This window comes from Hordeum vulgare, chromosome 6H (assembly GCF_904849725.1).
Source record: "Hordeum vulgare subsp. vulgare chromosome 6H, MorexV3_pseudomolecules_assembly, whole genome shotgun sequence".
NCBI classification, from domain to species: Eukaryota; Viridiplantae; Streptophyta; class Magnoliopsida; order Poales; family Poaceae; genus Hordeum; species Hordeum vulgare.
Window position 1 is genome coordinate 262520145 of NC_058523.1, and position 24525 is coordinate 262544669.

Below are 24525 nucleotides of genomic sequence, written 5' to 3' on the forward strand. Positions count from 1 at the left end.
AGGTCGTAGAATTTCTTGACCAAAAAATTGGACATTATCCATGAGCCTCATCGACGTATAATATGATGTGGCTAAGCTGACATGGCATCATCCACATGGCACAAGGTGACATGGCAAAAAAAATGACATGGAGGCCATGTATAATCTGACATGGCATTTTTAGTGGCCCAACGGACCAAGCCCATAAATACAGCCCATTCATTACTTTCGAGGATCTATTTTTTATTTTGACACGGCTGTTTTGTTAAGCAAACATTATTGGGACATGGTAATTTTGCATGCTTTTAGCAACTTTCTTAAAACTAGCTGTTCAATGCTATACCCAATTGCATGGCCTAATTAAGTAAGAGTCATGGCCTATTTCAACTGATCTTCTATCCAGCAAGAAGATAATCACATTATAGTACATAATCACATTATAGTACATAACTCACAGCGAATCAGAAGGGCACATAATAGCTAGCAATACTCAGTATTTTATCAACTTACAACCTAACATAATATAACATACACAACCATATCACAGGAAACTTCCATTTTGTTCTAACTTGAAGTAAGCTTCTTCAAACTTCATAATTGGAGCTGTTCTACATGAACGTCAACACCACCATCAGATCTGTCCTTAGAAGCTGCTAGTCCCACGCACCACCTCGTACTCTTAATGTACACGCAACCATATTTCAAGATGAAGACATTAGAAGCCATATCAAACATGATCATTTAAAATAAAAAACAATTCTAAATTTTGGAGTGCACAATACACAATTTCACTCAAACAAAATGGTATAGAAATGCCATGTTAGTTTACATACGCAAACAACAAAAATAGTATTATGGAATTATATGGCATTGAATTGCAGGATGACGATCTGTGTCAAGACTCGGTGTATTTTAAACAGCAATACAATTAAACACAGAATTCCCAAGTCTTATATATTTAGCACATGCGCATGCATTGGCTAATATCTAACTTACATAATTTAGATGTTATGCCAGTTCTACAATGCGACAACAAAAATAAATTCAATATTATTTTGCCGAGTGGGAAAATACTATTGGAGAAAATATTACCAAATATAACTGTTAGGACTGAATGTAAGGGAACCGTGTCTTCCCTCCCATCTCTAAAACCTTTGGACGAAATGTTGGCCCCTTCTGAGGACAAGGGTAAAATAGAACATCAAGGTCCAAGACGGACACCATCTCTATCACCTGAAAATTTCACATGGCATATTTTCCAAACAAGGAAAATGACAAGTACAAAATGCAGATGCACTAAACTAATAGGACATTCACCTTTCGACAAAATGGACAGCTCAAAGTTTTAGCCGCAAAGAAAAACAGAAGCAGAAGGACTGTTATTTTTTTCATAGGAAAGTTGTGAATCCCAACTGAAAGAAAGCACGTACCCTTCAAACTCGTATATCTCAATAGGTTTTTTTGGTCAACGACACTGATCTATCTTTGAGGTCTCCTTCACCTTCAGACCTTAAATAAGAAACAAAAGTATTTGTGTACAACTCCTTTAAACTGAAACGTAATAGGCATTGAACAAGTACAAATGGGGAATTAGACAAATTCACCTAGAAATTCCAGAGAATATTGGTCTGAGGGTATTTTGTCAGCGGAGACTAGTGATATCGAGTATCTGCACATCACAGGGAGGTAGAAATGAGAGGCCGACCACAAGATATGAGTACAGCTCAATGTGAGACGTAAGATTCAAAATGTACACGAATTTCCAATTCGCACTTCTTCGCGTGACTTGCCGTGCTAATGTCGTTGCTAATTATAGCTGGAGGAGGATTGGATTTGGAGGGGACAAACCCCAGGATGAAGGCGCATCTACTCAGGCTCCTGCTCGAAAATGGCCAGGCTCGTCAATGGAGGACGAGGACGAAGGTATGGCCGCAGTGAAGGAAAGGTGAGGGGAGCAGCACCTACGCGGCAGTAGGCCCACCTCAGCCCGGAGACGACGATGCGCGGGCCGGAGACGAGGATCATGGACTCCGCCTCGGCATCCTGCGGCTCCGGCGCGGGGGTTTGGCGCGGGGTCAGGGCTAGCTAGGTGACGTAGAGGACCACCGGAGGCATGCCGGCGGTAGAGATGATGCCTCGTCCCAAAACCTAGCCACGGGGGATCGATAGAGTGCGAGCGTTGGAGGCGGGGACGGACGGATATAGATGGAGGGATCGATGATGTGGCACGAGGTGAGCTCCGCAGCTGGCTGCGCGCAGGCCATGGCCATCGGATCTCGCCGGAATAAGGTCTGCGGTGGCGACGGCTAACCCTAGGGTGCAAGAGACCAGAGAGGAGATGTGGGTGTGGGGGAGAGTGCAATGGGAGGAGATAGGGTTTGGGTTGGCTGCAGGTGGGGTTTTCCTTTTCCATTTTCGTTTTTTTCTTCTTTTTTGTGGATAGATGGCTGGATGGAGATGGATGTGGGATGGAGAGATGGATGGATGGATGGACGCCACGTCATCGATCCGAGTGACAGCTAATACCACCAATGAGAATAGATCACATGTAATTTTATTTTCTTTTGTTTTTCTCTTAATTTTTCACATGAAAAATAAAAAAATGATCTTTTATTCTACACAGGGTGCATATTGTAATAGCAAACAATGTTTTGAAAGGGAGTTTTCATTTTTTCTGCATGAAAATTTTGTTTTTCATGTTTTGAGTGTTCAAAATGAGTTTTTTATGAAGGATCTATCATATATTTGTTGCAAAATTGGACCAAATAAGTTTTCCAAAATACTAAATCATATTTAATGTACAATTGAAACAATTGTTTAGTGGCAAGATCTTTCGACCCACCTCTAGTGAAAAAGACAAATTTCCATCAATTCAGCTAGAAGCGGGTCAAATTTGAACTGCGGTTATAGTTTGCTCATGATCTTTTCCAAAATTATATCTAGGTATAAGAGTACCTATTTAATCAGAGAACCACTAAAAGTTTTTCAAGATTCAACCATTATCTAGGAACAATCATGTTCACCGTTTTAAGGATAATAAAAAAAAATTCCGACCTGTGAACGTACTTATACTTTGTGGCCTTGTCGATACCTATACAAGACACGTAGGCGAAAATGTCGAGTTGTCTGCCCAGTCACCTCTAGTTAAGCCTATGACTTTCTTAATTTTGTCATGGAGGACCTACAATACGGGCATAAATAGAGCTACACATGCCAGTGACCATTTTGTGCAATGGGATTATGACCTTCTTGATAGAGATGGTCAAAGGTTTGGACCCTCTTAGACACCTCATGACCTTTTCGTAAATTTTAGTCCTAGATCAATGACCAATAAAACCGCCGTCATTATTTTTTGTCATAAATGAGACGTGCCCGCTGAGCACCACGTGCCAAGCCTGGCCCACAGACAGTAGAGGCTCGTGTCTCCTTGTTCATCCATTAAGATACTCCGGGCGTGCCACGGGCCGAGGAGCAACCTTATGTGGGAAGGATGGCGCAAGTGGGTGGCGCTGGTCAAGAGATCAATGATGACAAGCGTTGCACGCAGGCTTTACGACAACTAACTTGGGGCAGTTCCCGAAGAGTTGCAGGGAGGAGAAGAGTCTCAAGACCCACCAAGTGCCACGCGTTGAGCCTGGCCCGCACGCGGTTGGGCACCGCACCGCTTCATCCTCCCATCGGGTGGGGCCATGCATGAGGCGGGCCCGGGGGCTACTTTCGGGCTCTTGGGACAGAGAGTGCCCAGGACCGTCGGCCTGCGGCCCCACATGCGACATGTTGCACAAGCCTCGCTCGATCCATCGGCAAGCCCGACAAGGAAGACCCTCGTGAGGGCCCTCGCCTTGCGAGGTGAGCATCTGAGAATCAACACCAAGGACCACGAGAGGGTGTTCGCTGTGTGGACGCGTCCTGAGGCCACCCCTGAGGCTCTTGTGGGGCGGGCTCGTCAAGGGTGACCTAACAGGGCCCCAAACCCTATGCCCCAGCGTGGGTGACATAGGCTGCGCACGCGGCACGGGAGTAGTAGCAGCGGACATGGGTAGGAGAGTTTTCCCCTTTCGTGCTAAGAAAGCGGGGCGAGCTGGCGGACAGCCAAAGAAACCCCCAAAGGTTTCCCGATCGATGCAAGAGGTCCAAGGCTAGGGTTTCGGCCGAACGGAGATCACCCTGAGCCCACCAGTGCATCATGGCGACGGGATTTTGCAGGCGAAGACCACCTTTGTCATGGAAGGACATAGTCTTGTCCCCTTTCAAAATGGCTGTTGTAGCGACCCTTCCCGCCAAGTGTGTTTTCGGGGGAAGAGGACCAAGGATGGTATAAAAGAGAGGCCTGACCTCTGTAGGAGGGACTCCGAGGATACATTGTCTCCACTAGGGCAAAAACCTGCCTTTGTACTCGTCTTCCACCTCAAGAAATCCAGACAAGGAGGAGTAGGGTTTTACACCACAAGGTGGCCTGAACCTGGGTAAACTATTCACGTGTTCTTATTTTATTTCCTTAGCTCGAGCCGTCGGAGATACGCGATGAAGTTGGGAGGTAGAACAAGGTAGGAGAGCGAGCACACCCCAGAGTTTGAAACTTTCTGGGTCTGCGGAGCCCCGATTCCGATAATGAGGATTCCACTTGCATAGAACATTGTCCTTGTACTTCGGCCACAAGGGGTCCTCAATAGGTAGGAAGTGTCCCACATCCATTTTTCCTATGGCTTGGGGAGGAATTTCATCAACTATATCACAAAGACCACTTTGCTCCACTTGGGAGCCATTATTTTCATCAAACTCCATGTTACACGTCTCCTTAATGAGTCCGGTGGAATTGTTGAGGACACGGTAAGCGCGAGAGTTTGTAGCATAACCAACAAATATGCCCTCATGAGCTCTAGAATCAAATTTTGCTAAATGGACTCCCTTGTTGAGAATGAAACACTTACACTCTAACACCTGAAAGTATGTGAGGTTAGGCTTGTTACCGGCAAGAATTTCATATGGAGTTTTGTTCAAGCCTTTGTGGAGGTAGATCCTATTGGATGCATGACATGCGGTGTTGATGGCCTCGGCCCAAAAGTTGTACGAAGATTTGAATTCCGCCATCATGGTCCTTGCCGCGTCCATGAATTGACTCCCTTGTACGAAGATTTGAATTCCACTTGGGAGCCATTATTTTCATCAAACTCCATGTTGAGGGGTATAAGGTTCGAAGTATTGATGTTTGGTCCCCTCATAACTTAAAAACTCATTCAAGGTGTAGTTCTTGAACTCGGAGCCTTGTCGCTTCTAATCATCAAAATCTTTGCATCATGTGACGTTGAGCTTCATTTCCAAAGACAATGACGGTTCGTTGGGTCTCATTCTTCCTCTTGAAAAAATATACCCATGTATATCTTGAGTAATCATACAGAATCACCAAGCAATACTTTCTTCCCCCAAGACTATCGAAAGATGGAGGACCAAAGAGATCCATGTGGAGGAGCTCAAGGGGCCACGTCTTGAGGCAGTGAGACGTATCATGTAGCTTTCCTTTGATACAAGCACCGCAAGCATGATCTTTGGCAAACCTAAGATTTGTTAGTCCATGGACGTGGTCCCCTTCTAGGAGCCTTTGCAAAGATCTCACATTGACACGGGACAGAAGGCGATGCCAAAGCCATCCCACATCAAGTTTAGCAATTAGGTATGTTGCGGTCTTAGTGGGCTTCTCTGAGAAGTGGACCACATAGAGACCATTCTCAACATATCCAACAAAGGCTACTTTAAGAGCCTTGCTCCACAAGAGGGCTACGGTATCAATATCAATTTTTTTGAAAGGAACATGAGTGCGAGTTGACAAATGGAAAGCAAATTAAATGCAAGGGACTCAACAAGCATGACTTTCTCAATGGTTATCTCCGGAGAGATCACCACCTTGCCAAGAACCAATACCTTTGATATTGACTCATCACCAAATTTGACTTGAGTATCCATAGATGAGTTACTTTGTACGTCGACCTCCAAATCTTTGCTTCTGGACATATGATTTGTTGATCCACTATCGAGCAACTATGATCCGTCTCCGGAAACAAACTCCTACATAAGATCAATGCTTGGATTTAGGTACCAATTCTTGAATGGGTCCTTTCACTTTATTAACAAGGGTCTTAGGAATCCAAATAGACCATTCAATGTACTCATAAGGAGAACCAAAAAATTTGGCTTAAACATGCCCATCACTAGCATGACACAAAACATATGAAGGGTTAAAATCGCTGGCCTTGTTGGGATGAGTGGCATTGCCATTTTTGACCTTACCACCCATCACCCTGTTCTTCTTATCCTTACAAGCACCCTCTCCCACTTTGAAAAATGTTTCATTAAGATGGGGAGATTTCTTGGTCTTGTCTTTCTTCTTGGATTGCTGCTTCTTTGACTTGGGCACAAACCAAAGTCCCTCCTTGGACACAACTTCCTTTTGATTGCTCAAAAGATCATTGAGGTTCTTCTCTACTTGGATGCAAGTCACAAGGCCCTTCTAAACTTGCTCTTTCAACTTAGCATTTCCCTCCACAAGGTTCACATGCTCACAACAAGGGTTAGAAGCACGAGCATTGTTAATTAACACAAAAGGATGACATGTAGCAATCTCCTTTGTTAGATTTACTTGGAGTTGGTCATAAGAAACTTCGAGGCTTGTGTGAGTGATTTTCAAGGCCTTATGAGCCATGTCAAGCTACCCAAAATCCTCAATGAGTTTCTCATGGCCAACACCAAGTTCAACCTTCTCGAATTTAAGAACACGAGTAAGAACTTGAGCATGATCAAGATCTTTCTTAAGTCTAGCCAAATCAATGTTGTGTGACTCCTCAAGAGCCAAAAGAAGAATTTGTCCTCCTTCTAAAATATACGAAAGATCCGCAATCTCATCGGCATAGTCACGACTATGCCCTTCCATCCTAGAGATGGTCTCTTCGTGAGTCTCATTGACATCATTGGCCTCACCTAATTGTTCCAAGAGAGCAATGAACTGTTTCTTGGTCTCACCCTTGATTTTCTCATGAATTTATCAAAGGAATTTTCATCAACATTTACCTCCCCGTTTTCATCTCCACTATCCTTCAAAGAATGAGTAGTGGAAATGGTAGTTTTAATGTTGGAGGCTACCTTGTTGGAGACCTTGGCCACAAGACACCGAGCAATGGGGATGTGATGCTTGTTAGGGGAGTCCAAGAGTGATGCCGTTGTAGAATGAGAGATAGCAATGTCCATAGAGTCCGTTTCCATTCCTTCTCCACTTGCATCATGATGATGATCATCATCGGAGTTGTACTCTTCTTGCACCGTCAACCCCTTTTTAGGCACCCTCTTAAAGAAGTTGTTCTCGGTGGGGGTGGACTTGGACTTGTCCTTGCGAATGAGCTTGCCACCATTCTGTTCCCGCTTCTCATAGGGACAATCTACAAAAAAGTGACTTATATTAGCACAATTGTAGCATGTTCTCACCCGTTGCTTGCCCTTGGATGCACTTGTTGTTCTTGGAGAAGTTGGGCTTGGTGTTCCTCTTGTTGCACCAAAATTACCTTGACACAAGGGCCATGCGCATGTGCGAAGCATATTTGGTGTCTTCAGGCAACCCTCTTGTTCTTGTTCTTGTTCTTGTTCTTCTTCTTCTTCTTCTTCTTCCTCTTCCTAGATTGCCTTGGCCTTTAACGCAAGGTTGGACTTCTTTGATCATTGAACACGATCTAGAGTGTTGTGTGCGGTCTTGTTCAATATGATCATTGCAAAAAAACTCATCTAACACTTCACTTGAAGACAAGGTGTGGAAGTCTAGTCTTTGACGGAACACGGAAGACATGCCTTTGTTGAAAGGCATGATGTCTTTGAGGAACTTGCGCTTGACCCAAGTGTCATCCGTGTCCTTGCTCCCATGATCTCGAAGAGAGATGGCAAGGGTGGTCAATCTTAGTTAGAGATCTCTTGGGTTCTTATCTTCCTTCATTGCAAACTCATCGGCTTCATCAAGAACCTCATTAAAGTTGCATTGTTGAATGATTGATCTCCCTTTGTACAAGCAGTTGATGTGTGCCCATGCATCTTTGGAAATGGTGAATATGCGCAAGTGGGAGAGCTCTTCGGGTGGCAAGGTGGATTGAAGAATGAACGAAGCAGAAGCATTGAGTTGGTTGTCCACTTCTTCCCATGGTGTCATGTTGGTTGGGATCATGAGGGTGAAAGCCTTGCTCGATCACTCTTAATAGTTGTCTTGAGTTGTGATTCAAATGAGACTTATAAAATAAAAAGCCCAATCACGAAAGTTGGTCAAATCAAGCTTGGGTGGGATCCCATTAGAGTTTATATGAGGTGAGGGAACCGGTCCATCGTAGACCGGGGGAGGGGCAACTGCAACATGGGTGCCCGACCCATTACCTCCATGAGAGTATTTGGGAAGCTCGGTACTAGCCGATTCCTTAGCGGAATGGGCATCCATCTCTGCGTTGGTTGGATTACCCAAATCCTTGGGATCGGTGGGGAGTTTAATATTCTCAAGGGATTTATTTAGAATGTCCTTGACCTCGTCCACCATGGATGATTTAAAAGAGGCGATAACCTCATTCAAATCATCATGGGTGACCACGGTCCCGACCGCGGCCGCGGAGTGCTCCCCTTCATCACCTACTACGTCAACCATACTCTTTGGGAGGTTAAACATTTAAAACAGATGTAGCTTTGATACCAATTTAAAGGATCAATATTGTTTACTAGAGGGGGGTGAATAGGCAACTACCATTTTTTAGCTTTTCTTAACAAATTATGTTTAACAACAAATATGTTGTCTAGATATGCAACTAGGTGAACAACCTATATGATGCTAACAACAACAAAGATACAAGCAAGCAAAAGATGCAACAGAAGTAAGGTTTGCACAAAGTAAAGGTAAGAGATAAGCACAATAGAACCGATTGAGACGAGGATGTGTTACCGATGTTCCTTCCCTTTGAGGGGAAGTACGTCTCCGTTGGAACGGTGTGGAGGCACAATGCTCCCCAAGAAGCCACTAGGGCCACCGTATTGTCCTCACACCCTCACACAATGTGAGATGTCGTGATTCCACTGGTGGTGCCCTTTGAAGGTGACGACCTAAGCTTAACAAACAAGGTTGGCGCAATATCCACAACTTAATTGGAGGCTCCCAACGACACCACGAAGCTTCAACACAATGGATTGTGGCTCTGAGGTGACCTCAACCGTCTAGGGTTCTCAAACACCCAAGAGTATCAAGATCCACAAGGGATTAGAGGGGGAATACAATTTCTCTTGGTGGAAGTATAGATTGGGGCCTTCTCAACCAAACCCTTGAAGATCACCAAGATTTGTTGGCTACGGAGAGAGATCGGGCAAAAATGGAGCTTGGAGCAACAATGGAGGTTAGGGTTGGAAGAGGTGGTCTTCTTGGGGAAGAAGCCCCCTTTATATAGTGGGGGAAAGAATCGAGCCATTACCCCTCTCAATTCACACACAAGCGACACTACTACTCATTGGAGCGGTACTACCCTTGGGCGGTTGAGCCAGCCACCCAAAACAATGGCACGAGGCCACGACGCAGTAGTGTTGCTGGCGCGGTACTACCGCTCACCCCAGCGGTACTACCGCTGGGGATTTAGTACATCAGCTCTACGAACACAAGGGGTAGGAGCGAGAGGTAGTTCTGCTCAAGTGGTACTACCGCCCGGGAGAACGGTAATACGGTTGGTGGGTAGTAGTACCTCGCCTACATTCGCCTCGAGTTTGCTGCGAGTTTCTGGACCACAAAGAGGAGAAATAGTGGAGCGTTAGTAACACACGACACTACTGCTTGGGAGCTGTACTACCACGCCAAACTAATGACCATAAATGCTCACTCAAACCCGAAAACTCGAGACCCAAAGCGAGCGGTACCGAACGCGACACTAGGTAGAGCTACTACCGTCCGGGGGTAGTAGTGCACCAGCCCAAAGCAGTACTATCACTTATGAGGTAAGCAGTACTATCGTTGCGGGTGCAGTACGATCGCTTGGCCCTTTAGGACCACAACACAGGCAACGATGGAACAACACCATTGATGCGGGAAAGGAACAGTAGTGCCAACGAGAGTGTATGTGTTGATTCCACCCAAATCTTTCCGATGCGGACCCCCTCTTAATAGTACGGTTCTCCTATGACTCAATTCCACCTAAAATGAAATGTAGGAAAATAATAGTCTTCAACTTTATCCACTCATGAGCTATAATCGTCTTGTGCCATATGTAGAATTCTCTCAAAGGCTTAATGCACACAAGTAGTCCGCAAATGCAATATCATCAATCACCAAAACCACTTAGAGGAAATATGCCCTAACAACAATAATAGCACCAGCAACAACAACAACAACAACAACTGAAAGCACAATTGCTCCGTGGGGTGGTTTTGATAATTGATCACAACATATGCATCAGTGGACTAATGTGTTTTTCCAAGTATTTTTCAGGAAAATTCAAAAGATGCTATGGCTTAAGGTTTATGTGGAGATGCCCCTAGATACAAGAAAGGAATAATATTGGCTCAAGCTTTAAGCTAGAAGACTCTTCATTTTATATTTGTGAGGAATCATTTTTGAGTCCATAGGAAAGCCAATAGTATTAAAAGGGGGTGAGGTAGTAAAATGAACTGATTGCTCAAATGCTCAAAGTTAGCCACCAAACCACTTAGTCATTTTTCCCACATATCCACTCTGTCAAGTTCCACATACAAATTCGGTGTCACCAACATTGCCACAACGGACCCACCGAGTTTGAACCTAAGACAGAACCCTAACCATTCCCACCAAATCGGTGGAACCGAAATTGCATCGGTGCTACCGAGTTTCGGTGACCAACATTCTGTTGCCAAGATACACAAAATTGGAATTTCCGAGTTTTAGTAGTGGTGCCACTGAGTTTGGCCATCTGACCATTAGTCACCTTTTCGGTGCGATCGAGTTCTATATATCAGTCTCACCGAGACTAAAAAGTTCACACCTTTGAGATAATCGGTACCACTGAGTTGTCCACTTCGGTGTCATCGTGTTTGCACTTTTGTGTGTAATGGTTGGATTTTGGCTGTTGCCTATATATACCCCTTCACCCAGCTCTCATTCATGGGAAAAGCAGTCAGAACACACACTTCATTTCTGGATCCATTTTCTGAGAGAGAAGCACCTACTCATGTGTTGAGACCAACACATTCCAATCCAATCATTTGAAACTTGATCTCTAGCCTTCCCAAACTGCTTTCCACCAAATCAACCTCTCCTACCCATTCATATCCTGTGTGAGAGAGATTTGTGTTGAGGAGACTATCTTTAGAAGCACAAGAGCAAGGAGTCCATTGATCTACCCCATCTATTACCTTTTGGAGGGTGGTGCCTCCTAGATTGGTTAGGTGTCGCTTGGGAGCCTCCTACTTCGTGTTGTGGAGTTGAACCAAGATGTTTGTAAGGGCAAGGAGATCGCCTATTTCGTGAAGATCTACCCTGAGTAAGGCTAGTCCTCCATGGACGTAAGCCACGGTGGGATAGTCAAGGCCGCTTCTTTGTAGATCCTCCATGGGTGGAGCCCTCCGTGGACTCTCGCACTTGTTACCCTCCATGAGTTGAAGTCTCCACTAACATGGACTTATGATAGCGCCACCTATTGGAACCATGCCAAAAATCACCGTGTCAACCTCATGCGTTTAATCTCCCAACCTTACTCCTCTACTTTACACTTGCATGATTTACTTTCCACTATAATACTATTAGAACTGCATGTGTAGGGTGTATTTGACTTGTGATAATTGTTGTAGCTGCCTCTCAAGTAAAATTGGGAAAGGCAAATTATTTATCTTGTCAAGTAGTCTAGTCACCCCCTCTAGACATACTTTCGATCCTACAAGTGGTATCAGAGCTTTGGTCTCCCATTTCATTGGTTTAGCAACCTAGGAGAGTATGAGATCTAGTGAGGGAAATTATCATCATAGAGGTCCTTACTCCGATGGCACTAATTTGGCTAGTTGGAAGCATAAAATGAAAATGCATATAATTGGCTTTAATCCTCATGTTTCGGCTGTCATTCGTGTTGGTGTGTAAGGTAACTTATTTGGAGAAGGGCATGAACAAGATCGTGATGCGACAGCTGATGACTTGAAGATGTTGCAACTTAATGCTCAAGCCTGCAATATCATCTTCAACTGCCTTTGCCCCGAAGAATTCAAAAAAATTAGTCGTCTTGAGAATGCAAAATAGATTTGGGATACTTCGGTTGATATGCACGAAGGTACTGATTCTGTCACATAATCTAAGTTGGATGTGCTTCAAAGTCAAGTTGACAAGTTCAAGATGAAGGATGGTGAAGGAGACGTTGAAATGTACTCTAGGCTAGAGCTCATCACCAATGAGATTGCCTGCTTAGGAAGTGAAGAGATGACCGACAAATTCATCATCATGAAGATACTTAGAGATCTTGATGTCATGTATGACACAGTGCGCACATTGATCCAAATGATGCCAAATTACAAAGATCTCAAGCCAACTGAAGTCATTGGTTGGAATAGGATTGTTGCTCATGAGATGTCACTCAAAGACAAAGATGAGCTGCACAACAAGTGAAGCGATGCTTATAAAGTTTCATGCGATGCTCCCGCTACTTCAAAAGACAATCTTGTAACTGATGAAGAGATAAGCCTCATGGTCAGAAAATTCAACAAGTTCTACAAGAGTAGATGCAAAGATAGAAGCTCAAGTTCAAGACATGATGAGAAGCGTTCGTCCAGTCGTGACCGAATATGCTACAATTGTGGTAATTCTGGACACTACTGAAATGAGTACTCGGCTCCCTACAAAAGAAGATAAGAGTCAAAAGACACTCACGGAGAGGCAAGGAATCGGAGAAGAAGGACAAATACACCAAGAGCAGTTCAAGAAGAAGACATCAAGCTCATGTTGGTGAATGGGTTTCTGGCTCCGAATGTGATCACCACTCCGAGAGACGCTATCACTTCCACTCTAACTATAGTAAATATGAAGGTGTTGCCGACACTGCACTTGTTTCCACCAATTCCCGCGACTTATTTGATTCACCAAATGAGGGAGTCGGAAACTGCTTCATGGCTAAAGGCCCCAAGGTATCACACCCTGAGTATCTTGATTTCAATAGTGATGAGGATGAATTGTTTGGAGAAGATGACTTGCTTCTAGATAAAACTAGTGAATGCAGTGAAAATGAATTTGCATTTTATCATGCTAGTCAAGATAAATCAAATGATGATGACAATAAAGAGATTGAACGACTAACTCAAGAACTAAAAACTCTTAAGTTAGCTCATGAGACTACTCTAGAAGATCATAGAGAGCTTGCAAGAATCCATGAGTAGCTACGCTTCGAAAATCTCAACTTGGTGCAAGAACATGAGTTCTTAAAAGCAATCAATGATGATCTTCGAAAGAAGAGTTTTGCTTATCTAGCCAAACGATTACTGTTGTCTAATTTTGTTCCACAAGTTAAGCCTAAGAACACTAGTAACAAAGGAAATATGGTTTCTTCATCTAGTAACAACAATGCTAAAGCTAAATCCAATAATGTTGTTGCTAGTAACTCTATTGATTCCACTAACGATTCTCTTAGCCAAGTTACACTTGAGCAAGAAAATGATTTATTGGAAGGGATTATAGAGAGAGGTGTCTTCGAGAGTCTTTCCGGAAGTAAGCAATTCAAGGAAATTATGCGCAAGCAAGGAGGACATTGGAAGAAACAAGGTGTTGGCTATTTCAACATCAATGGAAATGTTTGGGAAGAAGGTCCATATCCCACTCCCAAGTTTGTTCCCCAAGAGGAGAAGTCCACTCCTTCCGAACGAACAAGCTCACAAGATGTCCTTCTACCACAAGACCACAAAGGCAAGGGAAAGCTTCAAGATGACACTGACCTATTTGAGGAAGAACCCCAAACCAAGGTCAAGTGGGTTCCCAAGGATACTACTATCTCTACCTCAACAAGTGCTACAACAACTCCAAGGATCCCCATCAATTTGGTGTGGATTCCCAAGAGGAAGAACTAGAAGTTCTTGAGGGGTGACTCTGCCAATGAAATTTACTCTTATTCATTTTGGCAAGAACTATATGCAATCAACCTCAACCTTATGCATTAGTTCGATGAGTCACACATTCCGTCAAAGGTAAGCGAGGAACTAGGTAATCAGTGCATCTTTGGACATCATCCCATTTATTCTTCACTCCATGTACATAGATATTCTTGCATATGTGCCTTTTGCTTTGGTTCTAACCCATGTAGGTGACAAGAGTATGAAAATAACAAGGATTGCTCCCAACTCAAGATGATCTTCATCAACTTTGAGGATCCACAACTACTTCACCTACTTGAAGTCTTCCACGACAAAACCCAAGGTTAGTTGATGCCTCTTTGTGGGGTTATCATATCAAGGGTGAGCTTTACTCTAAGACTTGAGTATAATCATATCCTAAGGATATCAACACATTAATGCTTATGTAAAAGTGGCAACCCCACTTGTGCTTAACGATGAATATTACCTATGATCAAGTATTCTTGCTTGACTCCTATGTCAATATACTCATATATAGATGACTTTGTCATCGCCCAAGTGCTTGATAAGTGCTAGGATGTGTGTACTTGTTCACCATGTTTGTATCATCATTCTTACTGTGTGAACATGTTGGTCTGCATGTACTTAATCATTCAAGGACATCCAATTTTTGTTATATGGCTTTTGTTTTATCTTTTGCCAATTGGATGGACAATAATGCTTAGGACCCTTCTCTAGCTATCTATGCTATCTCATCTCAAGTTCTATTCATGCTTCATCACAAAACTTGAACAAGCACTTGTCGATCCCTCTGTGTGAAGGTGCACACGGAGTTCAGTATCTTTAAAGGCTGCCTTCCAAAACCTCTTTGAAAAACTCGGTGTGACCACCTCCACAAACTCGGAGCCATCGATTTTCCAAAGTTGATCAGGGTTTCTCATCTCGGCACCACCGGAATCGCCAACTCGGTTCCATCGAGTTTCCTTGTCTGCTGACAGTTGAGGAACTCGGTGACACCGATTTTTCCATCTCGGTGACACCGACAGCGCATGGGTATATATATGTGCGGACCGGACCTTTGATTTTCCATCTTCAAAACGGTTCATCCTCAAACCCTCTGTGCCCCTAGAGACCCCAGGTCATCGCCTTGACTGCCTGAGAGCCGCTGCCGCTGGGATTCTACGCCGTCGATGCAATTGCCCCACTATCGTGGCCGTAGCTGAACCGCCACCGAGCTAGGGTACGGTTCGATCCCCTTTGCGTTCCCCATCTGATTCACATGCATTGGGACAGTTTAATCTTCTTTCCACTCTGTGCAAGCCTCCTGTCCACAAGATAGAATCAATAGATTAGGAGAAGTATGAAATTCCGGATCTGATCTACCGCAGAATGCAACTCGGTGAGACCGAGTTTGCAAAATCGGTTCCACCGATTTCTATTTTAGGGATCATGAGAAGCAACTCGGTGAGGCCGATCAACTATTTTGGGTGCCACCGAAAATGACTACCAAGTTTCTATTAAGCGAGTCTGTCTTCTCGGTCACTCCGAAATTGCCAACTCGGTGCCACCGATTTACATCCTGCAGAAGATCATATTCTGAGTTTCAGACTTCAAAATTTCAAAAATATCTGAATTTTGTGATGCTCATCCAATCTGTCTCTCCTACATCCACTTCAAAGGTTCTGCTATTTGCTGTTGTGCTTGTTAGTCAATATATCAGGATCAGATGACAGACAGAATGATTTCAGAGAGCAGAGTGTTGACTTGGAAGCTAGCACTAGTCTAGAGAGGACTGCCATAGATCCTAGTTCTCCCCGTTCCCATGGCTTTCCCAGAGCAGCTACCTGACAACCCACAAGTAAAGGGGATCGCAACAGTTTTCGAGGGTAGAGTATTCAACCCAAATTTGTTGATTCGACACAAGGGGAAGCCAAATAATATTCTCAAGTATTAGCAGTTGAGTTGTCAATTCAACCACACCTGAAAGACTTAATATTTGCAGCAAAGTATCAGTAGCAAGGTGGAGTGATAGCAACAGTGACAACAGTAGCAGTAACAGTAGCAGCAGTGACAACAATAGTGACAGAGTAACAGTAGAAGCAGCGACAGCAATAGCGGCAAAGTAACGTTGCAAGGACGAGTAGGAAAAACTCGTAGGCATTGGATCGGTGATGGATGATTATGCCGGATGATATTCATCATGCAACAGTTATAACACGGCGAGATATGAACTAGCTCCACTTCGTTAATGTAATGTAGGCATGTATTCTGTATGTAGTCATACGTGCTTAGGGAAAAGAACTTGCATGCCATCTATTGTCCATCCCTCCCGTGGCAGCCAGGTCTTAACGGAAACTACGGGGCTCTCCTTTTAATAGAGAACCGGAACAAAGCATTAGCACTTAGTGAATACATGAATTCCTCATACTATGGTCATCTCCGGGAGTGGTTCCGGCTATTGTCACTCCGGGGTTGCCGGGTCATAACACATAGTAGGTGACTACAACTTGCAAGATAGGATCAAGAACACCCATATATTGGCGACAACATAATAGGTTCAGATCTGAAATGATGGCACTCGGGCCCTAGTGACAAGCATTAAGCATGGCAAAGTAGTAGCAACATCAATCTCAGAACATAGTGGATACTAGGGGTCAATCCCCATCAAAACTAACTCGATTACATGATAGATCTCATCTAACCCATCACCGTCCAGCAAGCCTACGATGAGATTACTCACGAATGGTGAAGAGCATCATGGAATTGGCGATGAAGGAAGGTTGGTGATGACGATGGCGACGATCTCCCCTCTCCGAAGCCCAGAACGGACTCCATATCTGCCCTCCAGAGGAATAACACGTGGTGGCGGCGCCTCCGTATCATAAAACGCGATGAACTCTCCTCCTTGATTTTTTCAGACGAAAGGGACTAAATAGAGTTGGAGTTGGAGGCGGTGGAGCTCCGTGGGCCCCACAAGCCTGCTAGGCGCGGCCAGGGGGGCGCCTGGTGGGCTTGTGGGCTCCTCGCTCCACTCCTCCGGTTTATTCTTGCGCCATTATTTTTTATACATTCCACAAAAAATCCTCATAAATTTCCAGGTCGTTCCGAGAACTTTTATTTTTGTGCAAAAACAACACCATGGCAATTCTGCTGAAAACAACGTTAGTCCGGGTTAGTTCCATTCAAATCATGCAAGTTAGAGTCCTAAACAAGGGCAAAAGTGTTTGGAAAGTAGATACGACGGAGACGTATCAACTCCCCCAAGCTTAAAGCCTTGCTTGTCCTCAAGCAATTCAGTTGACAAACTGAAAGAGACAAAAGAAAAACTTTTACGAACTCTGTTTGATCTTGTTGTTGCAACTATGTCTAACTCATATTCAGTTTTTCAGCAAGATCATAAGCTAACCAAATAAGCAATGAAATTTAGGTCTCATGGCAAATTCATATCAATGGCATAATCAACTAGCGAGCAATAATAATAAGTTTCAAACGTCAACACTTCAATCAAGACAATCATGAAGGAATATGAACAGATGGTATCTCGCTAGCTCTTTCTGAGACCGCAAAACATAAATGCAGAGCACCTTCAAACACCAATGGCTGACTGAACATTGTAATTCATGGCAAAGAAGATCCAATCACATTCATACTCAATATCAATTAAAAGCAAAGCATAAAAATGACAGAGGTGCTCTCTAATTGGTGCTTTTATAAGAAGAGGATGACTCAACAGAAATGTAAATAGATAGGCCCTTCGCAGAGGGAAGCATTGATTTGCAAAGGTGCCAGAGCTCATGCTTTTAAGACAGAGATAAATAATTTTGGGTGGCATGCTTTCATTATCAACGCAATGACCAAGAGTTTTCACCATCTTCCATGCTACACATACTATAGGCGGTTGCCAAACAGGAAATAAAGTTTTGACTCCCCCACCACCGATCAATCACACTCCACGACTAGCCGAATACTCGGGTGACATCCATACCAACATAAATCCAGGGGGAGTTTTGTTTGCAATTATCTTTTCGATTTGAGCATGGAACTGGGCATTCCGATTACTGGCCCCTTTCTCGTGAGTGACAGTGAATAAACACATATCGAGGATAACACGCCTAGCTTGGAAGATACCGATCGCCCCTTGTCACCACATGAGCGGTTTGGGCATGCAAAATAGATTATTTCATGAAGGTTTAGAGAGTGGCATATGCAAATTTACTTGGAGCGACAGGTAGATACCGCATATATGTAGGTATGGTGGACTCATATGGAACAACTTTGGGTTTATGTAAGTGGATGCACAAGCAGTATTCCTGCTTAGTACAAGTGAAGGCTAGCAAAAGACCAGGAAGCGACCAACTAGAGAGCGACAACAGTCATCAAAATGCATTGAGATTCACCAACATTGAGTGAAAGCATGAGTAGGACATAAATCACCATGAACATGAATATCATAGAGGCTATGTTGATTTTGTTTGAACTACATGTGTGAACATGTGCCAAGTCAAGCCACTTGAATCATTCAAAGGAGGATACCATCCTATCGTAGTACATCATAATCATCATGAAATTCATGTTGGCATCCAAGAAAAACCATTATAAGCTCCTAGATAATTAAGCATGGCATCAGAAACTATGATCTCTAAGTTGTCATTGCAAACATGTCTCTCTCACAACAAAGCTGAATCAGGAACGATGAGCTAGTCAATTTACAAAAACAAAATAGATCGAGTTCATACCAGCTTTTCCCGGCTCAGTCACTTCATCATATATCGTCATTATTGCCTTTCACTTGCACGACCAAATGATGTGAACAATAATAAGAGTGCTCGTGCATTGGACTAAGATGGAATCTGCAAGCAAACACAAAGGAGAAGACAAAGTAATATGTCTCTTTGACAGACAAACAGATATGCATGCGAGAGCCACTAAACATTGTAACCATGGTCTTCTACCTTGACCCAAAGAAAAAGAAAACTATTTACACGGGAAAGCTCCCAACAAGCAAAAGAAGAACGAGAAATATTTTTGGTTTTTCTCAAACTAGACAAACACACAAGAAGAAAGCGAGAAAAAGAAATAAACTAGCATGGATGATACAGTGGCAAGGTCTGAAAATCGACTAACAAAGTGAAAGCGTGAGCAAGAATATAAAGTCGGTGAGAAACACGTACTCCCCCAAGCTTAGGCTTTTGGCCTAAGTTGGTCTACTCACATGGAGGGTCCGGGTGATACCCAAAATCATAATGGGGGTTGTACGAGAGAGCTGCAGCTACCGCCTGAATAGCGGCCTCACGGAGGCGAGCAGCCTTTGCCTTCGTCTCATACTCCTGTGCCTCTCCTCTGGTTATGTAATATCTCTGTTTTACCTCAAAGTCAAAGAAGGAAGGAGCAGGAAGGGTAATATGGAAAACACGCTGTTGGTTAAATATTAACCGGTATAGGAGGGATTGATTATCCCTCTCAAGGAACTGATAGCGTGTCATAGCGGCGCGATCAAGGAAAGATGTATGAAGCGGGGGATCTCCTTCGCAGATGGGTACTCCAAGAAAATTTGCTATGCGAGTGGCATAGATCCCACCAAAGAAATCCCCTTCATTAGCATTATTATCCAGCCTCCTTCTATCACAAGGAGATTGAAAATCGCAGCAAGAAGAGCAAGAACACGGGTTTGAGCTGCGCAATGATTTTTTCTGGAGGTAGGAGAAGGAGATAGGAGCTGGAATAAGTGGAGGGGGGACATGTGGACCCCAAAAGCCCGGTAGGCGCGGCCAAGGGGGGTGCCCACGCCTCCAAGGCTTGTGGCCCACTGGTGCATCCCCCTAACTAGCTCTCCGTCTCAGAATTTTTCAAAAATTCCAGAAAAAAACATACTTGATTTTCAGGGCATTCGGAGAACTTATTTTTGGGACACTTTTCTACGGGACGCAAAAAGCAGAAAGCAGGAAAAACTAAAGCTAAATCTATCATTTTACTTCTAAGCAACCGAAGGTGAAAGCTTGTAATAGAGGGTTGTGACTACTCGATTCATCCATCCCATGGTCATCATAAGAAATCCGTCAATGAGGTTGATCAAGTCTCCTTCACAAACTTTTTCGAATCGCATAAAAAAGGAGAATTTTCAAATAATCACTAGGTTACCTCAATGGGGATGTGCATATCCCCAACAAGCAAATCATACTTCATCATGACAGTAGGTATAGGGCATTCAGAGCTCCCAATAAGAATTAATGAAGTTTTTTCAATAGCATTGATGCAATGTACTCGATATTGTTTCTTCGGAAAGTGCACCGTATGCTCATTACCATTGACATGGAAAGTGACATTGCCTTTGTTGCAATCAATAATAGACCCTACAGTGTTTAAAAAGGGTCTTCCAAGAATGACCGCCATGGCATCATCCTCGGGAATATCCAGAATAACAAAGTCTGTTAAGATAGTAATGTTGTCAACCACAACTGGCACATCCTCGCAAATGCCGATAGGGAAAGCAGTTGATTTGTCGGCCATTTGCAGAGAGATTTCTGTGGGTGTCAACTTATCCAGTTCAAGCCTACGATAAAGAAGTTCTAACGTAGTTGCCTTTAATGGAGCAAGGTATAGTGGGCACTCCGGGATCACCTAGTTTCTTAGGAGTTCCACCCTTGAAAGTGTAGTTGGCAAGCATGGTGGAAATCTCAACCTCATGTATCCTCCTCTTATTAGTAACAATATCCTTCATGTACTTAGCATACAGAGACATTTTGAGCATATCTGTCAAACGCATTTGCAGAAAGACAGGTCTAATCATTTCAACAAAGCGCTCAAAATCCTCATCGTCCTTTTTCTTGGATGGTTTGGGAGGAAATGGCATGGGTTTCTGAACCCATGGTTCCCTTTCTTTACCATGCTTCCTAGCAATGACATCGTTCTTATCATATATCTTATTCTTAGGTTTTGGGTTATCAAGATCAACACTAGGTTCAATGTCCATATCCTTATCATTGCTAGGTTGAGCATCAACATGAACACCACTATCGATATTATCATTAGGCTCATGTTCATCACCAGATTGTGTTTCGGCATCAGAAACAGAGACATCGTTTGGATTCTCGAGTGTAACAACAACATGGTTGCTAGCATGCAAGTTCCTATCATCTTTCTTCTTCTTTCTAGGATGACTAGGTGCATGAGTGCTAACTCCTTGAGAATCTTGTTCAATTCTCTTAGGATGACCCTCAGGATAGAAAGGTTCCTGGGTCATTCTACCGCCTCTAGTGACGACTCTAACAGAATTGTCATTCAACGCATTGAGCAAGTCATTTTGAGCATTAAGTACTTGTTCTACCTGAGTAGTAACCATAGAAGCATGTTTACTCAGAAGCTTAAGATCATTGACATTTCTGTCCACACAAGCACTTAAGTGACTAAGCATACGAGCATTCTGTTCCAATTGTCTGCTAACATAATCATTGAAACTCTGTTGTTTGGCAACAAAGTTATCAAATTCATCCAGGCATAAGCTAGCAGGTTTATCAAAAGGAATATCACTCTCATTGAATCTATGCAGAGAATTTACCTCTACTACCTGTATCGGGTTATCAAGACCATGGATTTCTTTGATAGGTGGTAGATTTTTGACATCTTCAGATTTAATGCCTTTCTCTTTCATAGATTTCTTAGCTTCTTGCATATCTTCAGGACTGAGGAATAGAATACCTCTTTTCTTAGGAGTTGGCTTCGGAGGTGGTTCGGGAATAATCCAAGCATTCTCATTGCATAAGATATTATTCAATAGGATACCAGCTTGTTCTACAGTTCGTTCCGTGAAAACACAACCAACACAACTATCTAGGTGGTCTCTAGAAGCATCGGTTAGTCCATTATAGAAGATATCAAGTATTTCATATCTAGGAGAGGGTGATTAGGCAAAGCATTCAGCAGCTGGACAAGCCTCCCCCAAGCTTGTGGGAGACTCTCTTCTTCAACTTGCGCAAAGTTGTATATTTCCTGTAAGGCAGCTTGCTTCTTATGGGCAGGGAAATATTTTTTAGAGAAGTAGTAGATCATATCCTGGGGACTACGCACACAAACAGGAGCAAGAGAAGTGAACCAAGTCTTAGCATCATCCTTTAGCGAGAAAGGAAACAACTTAAGGATATAGTAGTGGCGGATCTTTTCCTCACTCCTGAATAGGCTGGCTATATCGTGCAGCTTAGTAAGATGTTCTACAACCGTTTCAGACTCATAACCATGAAAAGGATCAGATTCGACCAAAGTGATTAACTCAGGGTCGACAGAGAATTCATAATCCTTATCGGTCACAAAGATAGGCGAAGTAGCAAACTTTGGGTCGTATTTCATCCTAGCATTCAGAGATTTTTCTTTCCACTTACAAAGTAAATTCTCAACATCATAGCTATCCTTACAAGCAAGAAAGTCCTCAGCTATATCTCCCTCCATAACATAACCCTCAAGCATATCAGGCAATTCATATCTAGGAGAGCTACTTCTAACTGGTGAAATAGCAGGTTCTACTTCAATAATCTCAGCAGTCTCAGAAGTATCATCACATCTAGCAGCAACTCTAGCAATTTGCGCATCAAGGAATGCTCCTAGTGGCAAAGCAGTATCAAGCAAAGCATCATCATAAGCATCATGGATAGCCGAAGTAGCATCATCAAGCAGAGGCGACACATCAAAATTTCTAGCAGGAGGTGGTGTCGCAAACTTACTCATAACTGAAGGTGAATCAAGTGCAGAGCTAGATGGTAGTTCCTTACCTGTCCTCGTAGTTGAGGGCAAGAATTTAGTTTTTGGATCTCTCGGATTCCTCATAGTGATCAACACATGTAAATCCCAAGTGACTCAGAGAATATAGCTATGCCACCCCGGCAACGGCGCCAGAAAATAGTCTTGATAACCCACAAGTATAGGGGATCGCAACAGTTTTTGAGGGTAGAGTATTCAACCCAATTTTGTTGATTCGACACAAGGGGAAGCCAAAGAAAATTCTCAAGTATTAGCAGTTGAGTTGCCAATTCAACCACACCTGAAAGACTTAGTATCTGCAGCAAAGTATCAGTAGCAAGGTAGAGTGATAGCAACAGTGACAGCAGTAGCAACAACAGTAGCAGCAGTGACAACAATAGTGACAGAGTAACAATAGCAGCAGCGACAACACTAGCGACAAAGTAACATAGCAAGGACAAGTAGGAAAAACTCGTAGGCATTGGATCGGTGATGGATGATTATGCCGGATGATATTCATCATGCAATAGTTATAACACACACAGATATGTAACTAGCTCCAGTTCGCCAATGTAAAGTAGGCATGTATTCTGTATGTAGTCATACGTGCTTAGGGAAAAGAACTTGCATGACATCTATTGTCCATCCCTCCCGTGGCAGGGGGTCCTAATGGGAACTACGGGATATTAAGGTTCTCCTTTTAATAGAGAACCGGAACAAAGCATTAGCACTTAGTGAATACATGAACTCATCATACTATGGTCATCTCGGGGAGTGGTTCCGGCTATTGTCACTCCGGGGTTGCTGGGTCATAACACATAGTAGGTGACTACAACTTGCAAGATAGGATCAAGAACACACATATATTGGCGACAATATAATAGGTTCAGATCTGAAATCATGGCACTCGGGCCCTAGTGACAAGCATTAAGCATGCCAAAGTAGTAGCAACATCAATCTCAAAACATAGTGGATACTAGGGATCAATCCCCATCAAAACTAACTCAATTACATGATAGATCTCATCCAACCTATCACCATCCAACAAGCCTACGATGAGATTACTCACGAACGGTGAAGAGCATCATGGAATTGGTGATGAAGGAAGGTTGGTGATGACGATGGCGATGATCTCCCCTCTCAGGAGCCTAGAACGGACTCCACATCTGCCCTCCAGAGGAAGAACAGGTGGTGGTGGCGCCTCCGTATCGTAAAACGCGATGAACTCTCCTCCTTGATTTTTTTTCCAGACGAAAGGGACTAAATAGAGTTGGAGTTGGAGGCGGTGGAGATCCGTGGGCCCCACAAGCCTGCTAGGCGCGGCCAGGCGGGGTCGCGCCTACTGGGCTTGTGGGCTCCTCGCTCCACTCCCCCGGTTGATTCTTGTGCCAGTATTTTTTATATATTCCACAAAAAATCCTCGTAAATTTCCAAGTCATTCCGAGAACTTTTATTTCTCCGCAAAAACAGCACCATGGCAATTCTGCTGAAAACATCGTTAGTCCGGGTTAGTTCCATTCAAATCATCCAAATTAGAGTCCAAATCAAGGACATAAGAGTTTGGAAAAGTAGATACGACAGAGACATATCACTACCAGGCAAAGGGGGAAGATAATTTCTGATGAGGAAGACTCAGACTTTGAGCCAGAAGAAACTTCAGCACCTCCTAAGGCTCCTCCAAGGAAAGTTGCCAGTGCTCTTGAACACAGAGCACCTGAGTATGTCACGAAGGGCAAAGCTGCTGCCAAGGATGCA

General features: G+C 43.5%; 1 pseudogene; it reads right to left on the reverse strand.

Annotated features, from left to right (window-relative positions):
* Positions 1–326: 326 nt before the first annotated feature.
* Positions 327–2378, reverse strand: LOC123404359 (annotated as a pseudogene).
* Positions 2379–24525: the final 22147 nt, after the last annotated feature.